Source organism: Sciurus carolinensis, chromosome 14, assembly GCF_902686445.1.
Source record: "Sciurus carolinensis chromosome 14, mSciCar1.2, whole genome shotgun sequence".
Taxonomy (NCBI): Eukaryota; Metazoa; Chordata; class Mammalia; order Rodentia; family Sciuridae; genus Sciurus; species Sciurus carolinensis.
This window is the reverse complement of record NC_062226.1, coordinates 61193410-61205735: the sequence shown is the minus strand read 5'-3', so window position 1 is coordinate 61205735 and position 12326 is coordinate 61193410. Positions and strand designations below refer to the sequence as shown.

The window sequence follows — 12326 nt, the reverse complement described above, 5'->3', positions numbered from 1 at the left end:
TTTATGAACTGGTATTTCCCTCCTCCTCTCTTGAGAGTGCTGGTTTTCTTCTCAAGAATGAGCACGATATATAGTTTAAAAGAAGAAGTCTATTTATGTTGGGGAATAAACAAGGCAAGGACTATTCCCTCCCTTGGTATTTATGAATTCGATTTTAAAGGCTAACATTATTCTGAAGAGTCATTGATCCCCAGATTTCCATCTTTGTAAGTGACTTCTTGTTAAAATGAAGATTGAACTCTAAATTTGCAATTCCCATCGGGCTGCAATTACCATATTTATTTACATAATCTACCTGTTGGTTTTACTCTGAAATTGGGAAAAGATATTATGTAAACATCTGCCTGCTGGTGTAACTATTAATTTTAGGGAGCGTTACTGATATTATAAATGCATTTCCCTGACAATTTTAAAAAAAAAAGTTCATACTATCAACATGGTAAGGAATTAAGGAGTATAATTCATGGAATTCAAAATGACCTACAGACTTTTTCTAAAATATCTTTTCTTTTATTAAAATGGGAAAAAAATCCTATTTAATGAAGTAATACTTATAAGAAAAAAGGAGAGAAGTGATTTTTTTAAATATTGATAAGTGGTATAGTTAGTACAGCTAAATAAAGATAGAAAAATCTAATGGTTTTGCCTTCCCCTACACAAGTGATAGCAAGCTTGGGTAGAGGAAACTTTTTTCGTTATTATTTCTCTGGTACTGGGGATTCAACCCAGTGCAACCACTGTACTATATACCTAGCCCTTTTTATTTATTTATTTATTTATTTATTTATTTGTTTTTTGAATTTTGAGGTAGGGTTTTGCCAAGTTGCTGAGGCTGGCCTCGAATTTACAATTTTTCTGCCTCAACCTCCCAAGGTGCTGGCACAGCAGGGGTGTATACCATGCCCTATGAAACTATTTGTAACATTTAATGATTTTTCTATTCATAACAAGGGAAAAGTCTTCATTAGCCACCGACACCTCTGAAAATAATAAAATTAAAGAAGAAAACAATGTATTATACAAATGTACCTTCAGTTTGAAGATATATTCGTAAACACAGGTCTATCGATGCTTCTTTCTAAACCGTTCAGAACAGCCACGACTTCCCATCAATTCCAGTACCTGCTCAGAGACCTTCATTCCTCCTATATCAATCTGAAACTTTTGCTTTGGATACCCATGTAAAGTTATTATTATTTTGTTGTTGTTGAAATTCCCTTTACCTTTTTCCTATGTTTGGTCTTCTGTTTCTTGGGTCTTTGTTCTGTTTTGTGTGGTTTACTCCCAAGTATAGATTAAGCATATCTTCCAGTTATTTCATACGAAAGATTAGAAGGGGTGTGTTTTAAAATAATTTTCCTATCTGAAATTGCCTTTATTATATTTTCATTTTATTGATAGCTTCAATGTATATGATACTTTAAGTTGGAAATCTTTTCTTCTCTAGAATTTCCACAGATTCTTGTCTTCTAGCATGTGAATATTCAATGATATTTTGAGAACCACAATGTCATTCTTTGTTTTTTTTTTCCCTTGGTGGAGTAGTACCTGTGATCATTGCCACCCTCCCAGCTGCCTACACCCCTGGGGCTTAGATTTTCTTAGCTTGGTGATTCTGTAATTTCCCTTTAGCTTGTCTCATAGTAGGTCTTTCAAAGAAACCAATATGTTAAATTGTCATTGGATCCTTCCACTCTGGAGAATCATGTCCTTTTGTTCTAGTAAAATTTTCTTTGTACTTACACTTTCTATGAGATTGCTTTCTGGAAGTCATTTTAATTAGATGTTGCATGTCTTGGATTGATTCTCTCATTTTAAATTTTTTTTCTTGCTGAGCGTGGTGGTGCATGCCTGTAATCCTTGCTACTTGGGCAGCTGAGGCAGCAGGACTGCAAGTTTGAGGCCAGCCTCAGCAATTAAGTGGGAACTTGTCTCAAAGTAAAGAATTTAAAAAGGGTTAGGGATGTAGTTTAGTGGTAAAGTACTCTAGGATGCAATACCCAGGAGCAAAAATAAAATAAATTAAAATTAAAATAAAAAAATTAAAAAATATAAAAAGGATTGAACTGTAGCTCAGTGGTAGAGTATCCCTGGGTTCAATTTATTTCAAAAGAAATAAATAGATTAAAGTAAAATAAATTAAATAATTTTCTATTGACTAACTTTTTTTTTTGGCTCAATTTTCTAAGAGGTTTTATCAACCGTATCTTTCATTTCTCCTTTTGTATTTTGCTTATGTGCTACAATATTCCAAATATTGAAGGTCTTTAAATTTTTCTATGAATGTTTTATTCTTTTTGTAATATACTCTTCTATTTTCATGAATCTAATATTTTCCAGTTCTGCTCCTTGGTTTGTATCTTTTTTGTTTTATTCTTTTATGTTGCAGCTGCTCCTCATATCTGGTCATCCTTGACTATTTAAGTGGTGACAAAAGAAGTTCTTTTGTGACATTCTGTCAATATGCTTGTTGGCTCAGGGTTTATGATAGGATGATTGCATAAACAATGTCTATATGTCATTATATGGTATTTTCTCAAGCTCCACTAGTTTTCTCCAAAGAAGAAAACTCCAGTATCATTCCTTATTTTGGTACTCTGGGTATAGGAGGTTCATGTCTAGGACAAATACTCGAGTTCCTTTTTTCATGATATCTGACCAATACTTCATCTTGGCATACATTTCTTTTGATATCCATTGGTTTTAGTTTAATTTCTCTGAAGTTTTATACCCCTCATTTCTTAAGAGCATGAGGGAGATGTGATCTCAGAGCTAGATGTGAATATGAAAGGGGATTTGGTGATATAAGCATATTCTAGAGACTTCCAAATAGTTCTCCTGTTTTCCGTCTCAGATCTTTGTTTTATTTTCATGTGCATGGTAATTCCAAGGAGTCAGCCTTTCTAGGTTTTCAGAGTGGAGGGAGTGAATCAACACACCTGTCCACATTGTCTAAACTTAAGCTTTCTAGCTGAGATCCTGGAATAAGTTTTCTGTTTCGTTTTTTGTTTTTTAATGCTATGGCTACATAAAGAGTATAAGGGAAGATACAAAATACTATGAGATAAGCTAAAATTTGTGGTGAACTTTAGAAATTATTTCCAGATTTTGAAGGAGTTCTGAGAATTTTGTGTTGACTTTGGGCCTGTATGCAGGGTCTTGGGTAAATTTCATTCCTTATATAGCTTTTGAAGCTTTCTTTAAAGAAGATTTAGAGTTAAAGAAATGTCTTGAACTTGGTTACCCTACATAAAAATGGGAATTCTTAGTTTCTTTTAACCAGTGAATGATTGAAAGAATATTAAAGATTTCAGCAATACTTCCTAAAAATCCCATGATTCCTGAAAAGAGGCCAAAATCTGAATAAATGAAGTAGATGATTGATGTAGTTCCTAAAGCAGTGTTAGAAAGTAATATAGATTCAACATAACTTTTACTGGTATTCCCCAGGCATAAAAGGAAGAAGTAACTAATAGAATTTCAACTATGGACAAAAGTTAGAATTTTAATAAAAATGGGGCAAAATTATCCATAATACCCCGTGACTTGCTAATGCACATTGACCTGCTATAGGATATCCTAAGGCTTCTCACCTTTCTTTCTCCTCTCTGCGCCCAGTGAGTTTGACATTTATGGACTGCATCAACAAGGATCTCTTGCCTTTTGACTTCTTTTTGGTTCAAGCAATGGGAGGTTCCAGCAGAATATTAGAGGGTCAAAGAAAACAGAAGTTGTGGTATTTACATCTCTGATTATTTACCTGCCAGGCACATATTCTCATATGTTGCTTTTCTTTACTTGAAGTCTGGTTCTAGTTGGGTGACCCTCTTAAACAGTACAGCTCTTTCTGATTTCCGATAACCTCATATCTCATCAAGGCAAGGTGTGGAAGTAGCTTCACTCTCTTTAAACCTTGTCCAACCTTCTGTGAGTAGTCATCAGTTTTCTGCCAGAATCCTGACAGATGCACATGTACTGCATTGCCACATGACCATTGTGTCAAGTGAAAAGTGCTAGTGGTGGACTGTTATGATTTGGAGAAGTACTACCTGAAGATGCACATGTTGAGGACTTGGTCCCTAGACTGTGGTGCTATTGGGACATGCTGAAATCTTTATGATTTGGGGCCTAGTTGGAATTCTTCTGGCCATATGGGGTTGTGTCCTTGAAGAGGATATTTAGATCCTGACACCTTACCTCTCTCTCTTTTGCTTCCTGATGGCCATGTGATGAGTAGCTTCCTCCACCATGTACTCCTGCCATGATATGCTGCCTTGCCAACAGGATCAAAAGCAACAGGGTCACTGACCAAGTACCAGAACCTTCAAAATAAACCTTTCCTCTTTTAAGTTGATTATGTCAGGTAGTTGTTATAGTAATGGAAAGTTGACTAATGCATGGGCTGATAGAGATGTTCTTATTATATAACAGAAACAAAGGATGTCACAACAAAAGTTAACATAAATAAATACAATTATTTTGAAATTTCAATGATTTATATTGTTTATTTGCTATGGAAAAATGTCCTTTGCCTTTGGGTTCATGTGTAATATGCTGATAATTTAGATTGCCTTAGTTATAAATTGCAATGGAGTGTGCATCCTGGTTACCTTAGAGATTGCTTCTCTCCAGTAGAAAGTGGCAATTATGGTCTGCAGGGGAAATCAAAAATAGTATCTGTTTTAGTATAAGCCTAGGAAGATACAAAGGTGGTGAGTTTTTCCATGGATTATCAGATGTGGCTTCCCCTATGTTACATAGTCTCATAGTCTCACAAATCCCAATACACTATTCCTTGGGGAATAGCTTATAATTCACCTATCATTTTCACATCCTGGAAGACTAGTAATCCTGGAGATTTTGATTTAAATATTATAGCATTAAGTGGTTATTTGAGAAAACAGACCTATGGATAAATAGATGGTAAAACACATAATAACTACAGTATATAATTACATGGCATATAATTGCCTCTGCAGTTGTTAAAGACCAAACAATAGTAGACATCATGAGGCATACATAAGAGCAAACTGTGTTATTCAAAATCCTGAGACTCAGAATGCACTCAGCAAGAAAAGAGGTTTGCGTGCTATTCACTGCCAGAAAAGCCAAGAATACATTCCCGTCCCCTGAAGATTCAGCCCCTTACCATGGGAAATACTATGGACGTGGCACTTTGGTAAATCTAGCATAGTGATAACTGTACACCCTACAGACATTTTAACAGGCATTTTCTATTCTAATTTGTAAGATCAAACTAGGATTTTTTTTTTGTCTTCTCTAGTATGATTTTAAATTCTAGTTCAAAGTTGGGATTTCAGGGCTGCCCCTGGCACTGGTTCTTATGATGATACTTGTGACAGAGAGACTTTAAGGTGATTCTCATGGTCTCTTCTTCTTGGTGTCCATATTGCAAATCCTGTCCCAGGGAGTCTTGCTGTTGGTGGTAGAGTCTCTCCCTTTCCCTTGCTGGTTTTAGAGAATTACGGTGCCATGTTGTCAGAGTGCTATAAAGAAGAAAATAGTCAGGGAACTTCAAGCAGCCCCTGGATCTGAGAGAAGTCTCTAGCCAATGACCAGCAAGAAGCCACCCTATTCCCCATTCTTACAGTCAGAAGTGAGAGAATTCTGCTAGCAACCTGAGTGAATAGGAAATACATCTGTCACCAGTCAAGCCTCCAGTTGAGATCTAAAACCTGGTTGACACATTGATTGGAGAGGACCTGATTAAGCTATCCCCATATCTATCTGTGGAAACCATGAGATAATAAATATGCATTTCATCAAGCTGCTAAGTTTGTGCTAATTTGGTACAAAGCACAGAAAATTGACACATTCACCAAACACAGACATAGTTAGTAACCATTGACCGAATACATGAGGGATGCATTATCCCCAGTATTTAAAAAAATTACAGAAGAGATAAATGCATGCACCTAAGGAAGTTATTGATGGACAATTTCTAATACAAGTGGCTAAAAAATTAAATAGAAGATTTGTTCCCTTTCACATGCAGACATGAAAAACTATTTACAATGTCTAATAACTAGTTTTCATTAAGTGGATATGAGAACACAACAGATTTAAAGATGTATAGAATTGTACTGAAGTTTTTATCACGGTGCATTACATTTGATGTCATATGTATATGTTTTTGCCATTCTACCTTCCAGGATAAGGAATTGCCATTCCCTGTCATGTGAGAACATGCATCTTTTGTCATTAAATTCTGTACCATCAGTAGAGATAAACTTCACAAAACCCAGCAATGCTAAAAGAAAATCTGACTCCCTTGGGTATTCACTGCCCATTAACCCAGAACACTAGAAGTCTGTATCGTACAGTTGGTACTTTCTTAGGTAGATGGGTTTTTTTTTTTGCAGAATTTTGTGTCCAAACTTATGAAATGAAACATAAACATACCAGATTTTACTAACAAAGGCAGAAAGAAAGGGAGTTAGAGGGATGCAGATAATACAGATACTAATCTTTTTAAAAAGTTGGGCAACAATTCTTGCTAGTTCTTATGCTATTATCTCCCAACATCTGAGACTTTAGGAATTTGTATCAAAGTAATAAAACAGTGACTAAACCCCAATGTATTATAAGAGCATTTGCAGTAATAGTTAATATTAGGGGTGACTGGTACAGAATTAATACTGGAAACAGGGAAAATAGGTGTGCCATGGGAGTACCTCATAGTGCTGTGCTAACATTGTTTGGTCCTGTCATTGATCATTGATGAAAGCAAAGAAGTGATCACTCACAAGTCAGGTCTACTAGCAGTCTTCAAATGCGGAAGAATCCTTATTCTTTACTATCTTTGGTAACATTTTAGTGGATGTTAAATGAACATTGTATTTTTTCTGCTCCAAAGGGCAGAACAAATCAGCGTCCCTTTTCTTTCCCTGCTGCACTGTAAGTAACCTTGGAGGCCAGTTAATTCACTATCCTGAAATGGCCCTTTTGATAACCCATTCTTTTCCAGAAATATGTGGCTTTAAGAAAGTACATAAGAGCCAGGTTTTAGTATTCCTGCATGGTCACCAACCATACGGAAATTGCAGACAGGAGCAACTCTGCCCAGATCCAGGCACCCAAACTGATATCAAAAGTCAGGGAACACTTGGTGCAACAGCCATGGGGATGGGTTCATTGTCCACATTGGTTCTATCATTGTAGTGCTACTACTTAAGCCATTTCTTTCCTTTACAAAATGACTTCCTGGAAAGTGTCATGCAAGCTGGGATTCTGAGGTAAAATAAACTCTGTTGGGTGGACCTTGCAGTTTAAATGGCATGACTAATAGATGGCATCCTGAATGCCCCCCTCCCTCAGGCGCTTGGCAGATACACTTCTCCCCTCTCAATGCCATTCATCCTCATAAGCAGTAACTGGTACAGATAATGAATGTTTTTCTATAGCAGGTAAACCATAAACTATGTAAAACTCATAGAGGAACAGTAACTCTCTTTGGAAATAAAGAGGTAGCAATACCAAATAAACAACTGTTTGGGCCATTGCTATCACTTCATTTCTTTCTGGAAGCATTTATTACTTGAGTTTCATGAGCAAAGTTGATATTTTTAAATAAAACTCCTCCATGATCCCAAGATAACTCTTAGTTCTCACAGTCTAGATGGAAATGTGTCCATGTTGTACAATTTATATTCCTTCTCTTGTATAAGACTCCAAATGTTTCTCAATAACAAATCCTTCTTTAGTTGTGCCCTGAAAAAGGCCATCTAATAGCCCATTTTTACCCCTCTGAACTTCTCTACACATTAAATGCAGTTTTATAAAAATATATGTGATTATCTAGAATGAGATTCCAATCAATCCACAAGAAAGTATCAGATTTGTCTATAAATTCTTTCTGGGAATAATCCAAAGAGGAAGTAAGTGTGTTTATCTATGGCAATAACAACACAGATGGACAACAACCAAGTTAACTTTACCACCATCTTTATCAATCACTATGTTTACACTGGAGACAATCTGAGGAAGGGGAAACCTGTGTTGTTATATTAACACTAGGAAAGTATGTTTCTAAACACATTCAGCCTCTAGCTTCTGAAGTAAGATGACTGCTCAAAATGTAGCATTTAAATTGGCGTAGATTATTTAAAGTTTAGAGACATAATAACATTTTTCGAGATTCAGTCATTGCAACCATTTTCCACAATCATCTTCTATCATTATTTATTATTAGAAATATAAAAAGGAATTTTTCAATAGAGGAAAAGTTCTTTTTACATTCTAGGTAAACATGTATGTTAATCTGTGTACATATGAGTACATGTATATAAAGGAGTAGAAAGAGGATCCTTTGTTGATTTCTATTCATTGATTTTTATTCGACATTCTAACAATTTAAAATCAGCTTGTGGAAAAAAAAAGGATAAAACATTACTTTCATGAAATTAATCAGAAGTAATTCTTTTTAAAATTAAACATGTAAAATCTATTTTAACTTTCTTCTAGTAGTTTCTTTTTTTTTCTTTTTTAAGATTGAAGAGACTGGAGTCTCAAGGGACTGCTCAAAAGAACATTTTTTTTCATTTGTTTTTTTTTAATATTTTTTATTTGTAGATGGATACAATATCTTTATTTATTTTTATGTGGTGCTGACAATCAAACCCAGTGCCCTGCACTGCAAAGTAAGTGCTCTACCACTGAGCCATAGCCCTAGACCCTAAAATGAACATTTGCATATGATAATTATCCTTTCTTGATTTATTTAAAATTTAGAGTGATAATAACATCTGTCTTAAGTGTACTCAGGCCAATTCAGATGAAACACAGATTTGACACCATCAACAGAAAAGTACAGGTCACTTAGGAAAAAAAAAATCCTTGTTTTTTGTTTCTGAAAAAGAATGCTAATAAAGAGAAGGAATGCAGAACCTAGGGCTTCTCCCATGGTAAACTACTGTAGACAGGCAGAGATGGGTGGTCTTAAAGATACTTGGGGCAGGACTTGAAGTATCCTGCTATCAGACCAAGGAGGAAAGAGTTGTAGGATTTTCCTTGAATTGCTTACCAATGCCTTCCCATAAAGCTTGTCCAAGGCACAACTTGAGACATCTCACTGCATCCTCTCAACAGACCTCATTCTCTTGGAAAGTAGCAATACCTCTTGTTCTCCCTTAAATATTTGTCTCTTCACTAAACATTTTCTCTACCCAGTGTGGGTAAAATCACCGTGATTATTCTGTCCCAGGTATTTGCATTGAAAATATTACATTTATTTAAGGAAGATAGGAAGGTACATTTGTAATGAACATGTGATATGGAGAAAGTTCTGGGTTCCAATACCAGCTTCTTTTCTTTCTTCTTCTTCTTCTTCTTCTTTTTTTTTTTTTTTTTTTTTGTGTGTGTGTGTGTCTCTTCAGTCATGTTACTGTGTTTCTGAGAATCATCTGGAAAATGGGGATAATCAGATATTCTTTACATGATCCATCTGTGAGTTATATGAGACAATGTATGTAAAACCACCTAGACTAGTACTAGTAAAATGGGGGAAAGGGCCCCAGGTTTATTTCATTAGAGAAATGTAGGATATGAGCAGCAGGTAGAGATTTCTATGAGACTTAAAGACATTTTCCTGTACGCCAGATATAGAGCCACGAGGGTGATGACTAAAGCTTTTAAATGATAGGTTAATCTACCCTCAAAATAACTTTTAAAATGGTAAAGTTGAATCACAAGTACAAACACCTGCAGCAATTCTTACAAAGTCATTTGTGTGGCTCTTGGGACTTTGGACAGGAGCCTGTAAGAAGCCAGAATCAGCAAAGTTGACCAAATACTTTCAGATTGACAACTTGTTCAAATGCCATAGCACTCTTGTGAGTTGGTAGTATTGTCCTTATTTTAAATATGGAAATATTTTCTAGGGAGATTAAGTGACTTTTAATGGTTGTGATGGGATTTCACCCAGTATTTTGGATTCATAGTCAATGGAAGTTTTTCCTCTGCACCTATTGAACTCTGCTCTTTGGGTTTGAAAACTAATGTTTATGAAAAACTAGTAGGAGTAATGGCTTTATAAATTGTGGATCAGAAGCAGGAAATGTTCCCAAACACACTTCAATTATTAATGAGTACTTCTGTCTTGCCATTAAGTGATTATCACATTACAATCATCATAAACCAATGAGCCGCAGCAACAAGCATGAACCTAGAACTACACTTCCTCAAGTTCGCAGCTGCATAGAACTTCCTACTTACCTGTAATCTTTATGCCAAGGAAAAGGGAGGTTACCTTGATGAATCTTTGTGGTTTATCTTTTGGAGTAGAAAAACTCAGTTCTACAGTTTTCTTGGTAAATCTATATATTATAATCAAGATCCACACTACCGTTAACCTTTCCTTTGCCAGCAAATAGCAATTACAGGAAAACTACTGGGTAATTCTAGGCCTTTGTGTCCCTGAATGTGGGAGTGATTTAAATGGTTCTGACAGTAAATTTGAATTGTTTAACATACACTTTCTGTGAATTAGAACTACATTTTAATGACTTATTTCACCTCCCTAAATGCATGATTTTAACTTTTTTTAGACATCAAGTGATTGCATGAGTACAGAAAATTTAGAACACTAGTAAGAAAACTTGGAATAAATCAGGAAACATTTTCTTCTTTTAAACATAGCTTAAATTGAGTATAAAGCAGGATTCTCAGAAACATCAAATAATTGCATGATGACTAGAATTTTTTCTTTTTCAATGAAATAGATAAAAATATTCAATGCTTCCATTTTTAAAATGTTCATAGTCTAGTTTCAATGAACTAAATTGTCAAATAAGCTAAATACCAAAAATTAAAATGGAACTTTCTCCCTCTTTTACTACTCTTTTCTTTTTTCCTCAAGTGAAACCTATTGCATATCCTGTCTCTACTTTATTTTTTAGTTTCTAACCTCTGCTATCTTTAAGAATTCTACCTCTATTTCCTTCCTCCCAAATGTTGAGAGTGACATATATATACTATCTATTCACTTATTATATTTGTTAGCTGTTCACTTCCTTTATTCCTATGGAGATAACCCTTTTTTGTTCCTACTTATTATTTCTCTTTTAGTTCTCTGCTGGTCTTTTGATGACCAAACTATCTCTTTGTACTTCATTAGTGGAAGGCTCTCCTCTCATCATCTCAACCCATCTTATTCCAGACTCTGTAGCGATAATAAAGTTTCTATATATGATGCTGAGATGGGAAACAAACACCCACTGACCTATTTCACTCACAGGCCAGAATAGGATAATTATAGCATTGTACATCTTGTAAAGCAAAAATTACCTTGCACAAATTCCTTTTATAGATCCATACCCACTCTTGCCAAGAACATAACCATTGCCTTGGAAATTGAAATTTCACTCCATACATAATGTCTTTATGTCTGCCTACCATATATGGAAAATCCATCTAGACTGCAAATAATCTAAAATTATCAAAAGTTCACTTTTATTCCTCAAGCTCCATGATAAAATGGATAACAGTTTTTAAAAGAAGCCACAATCTACAGTAGTAAAGAAATACTGCTTAGTAATAAAATAAAGAAAATTTGAAAGTCAGGCAAAAACCCCGGCATGTTTTAAATCTTACTTGTTCCTTAGATCCCACGGGTGTTCACCAGACGTCTCCCTAAACAAAGAAGAAATGTGACAACAATTAAAGTGAAAATGATGCTACTGAAATACTGCTCATTATGTGATGCATGTTTATATTACTTAACTAGTGGAAAATGTCACATTCTAACAAGAAGTGAAATTTGTTGTATTTTGGCATTTTTCTTCACACTCGTTGTAAAGATCAGTTTAAAATATTTCTTTTAAAACAACAGGAAGCAAAATGTTATGATTATTCTGGAAAGAATGATAGCTTAAAATATTTAGTATACTTCATAATTAAAATTATATATAATGTGAAATAAATAACATATAGAGCTATCAATATTATTAAATAAAAATTTGTGTTGGAAAAGTCTATGAAAAATCCTTACAAAAAGAAACATTATTTGCATTGTCAACTTCTGTTAAGATTTAATTTTTTTGGTAAACATACATAAAACCCACTGAGTTGCTTTGAATAACATCACAGGCTCTCTAGAAAGAATCTTTCAAACTATGAGAACATTTTTAAACGGGGGAGAATTTAGATTTTAAAATTCATCTGAGGAAAAGACTTGTTAAAATTGTAAGTAAAAACCTGAAAGTTTATTATTAATATAAATATTTATTCAGATTGAGAGAGTTACGAGTCCATTGAGGCATTGTAGTGTTTCAGGATATTTATCTATTTATTTATTTTTGATACTGGGG

General features: G+C 34.7%; 1 protein-coding gene across 1 annotated transcript in view; it reads right to left on the bottom strand.

Moving 5' to 3' along the window:
• The window catches only part of Ptprd (protein tyrosine phosphatase receptor type D), a 629514-nt gene extending 617885 nt beyond the window's left edge, over positions 1–11629 (bottom strand). The window contains exon 1 of the mRNA XM_047523757.1: positions 11611–11629. The gene's annotated coding sequence lies outside the window, so the exon portion shown is untranslated. The remainder of the gene's footprint in view (positions 1–11610) is intronic.
• Positions 11630–12326: the final 697 nt, after the last annotated feature.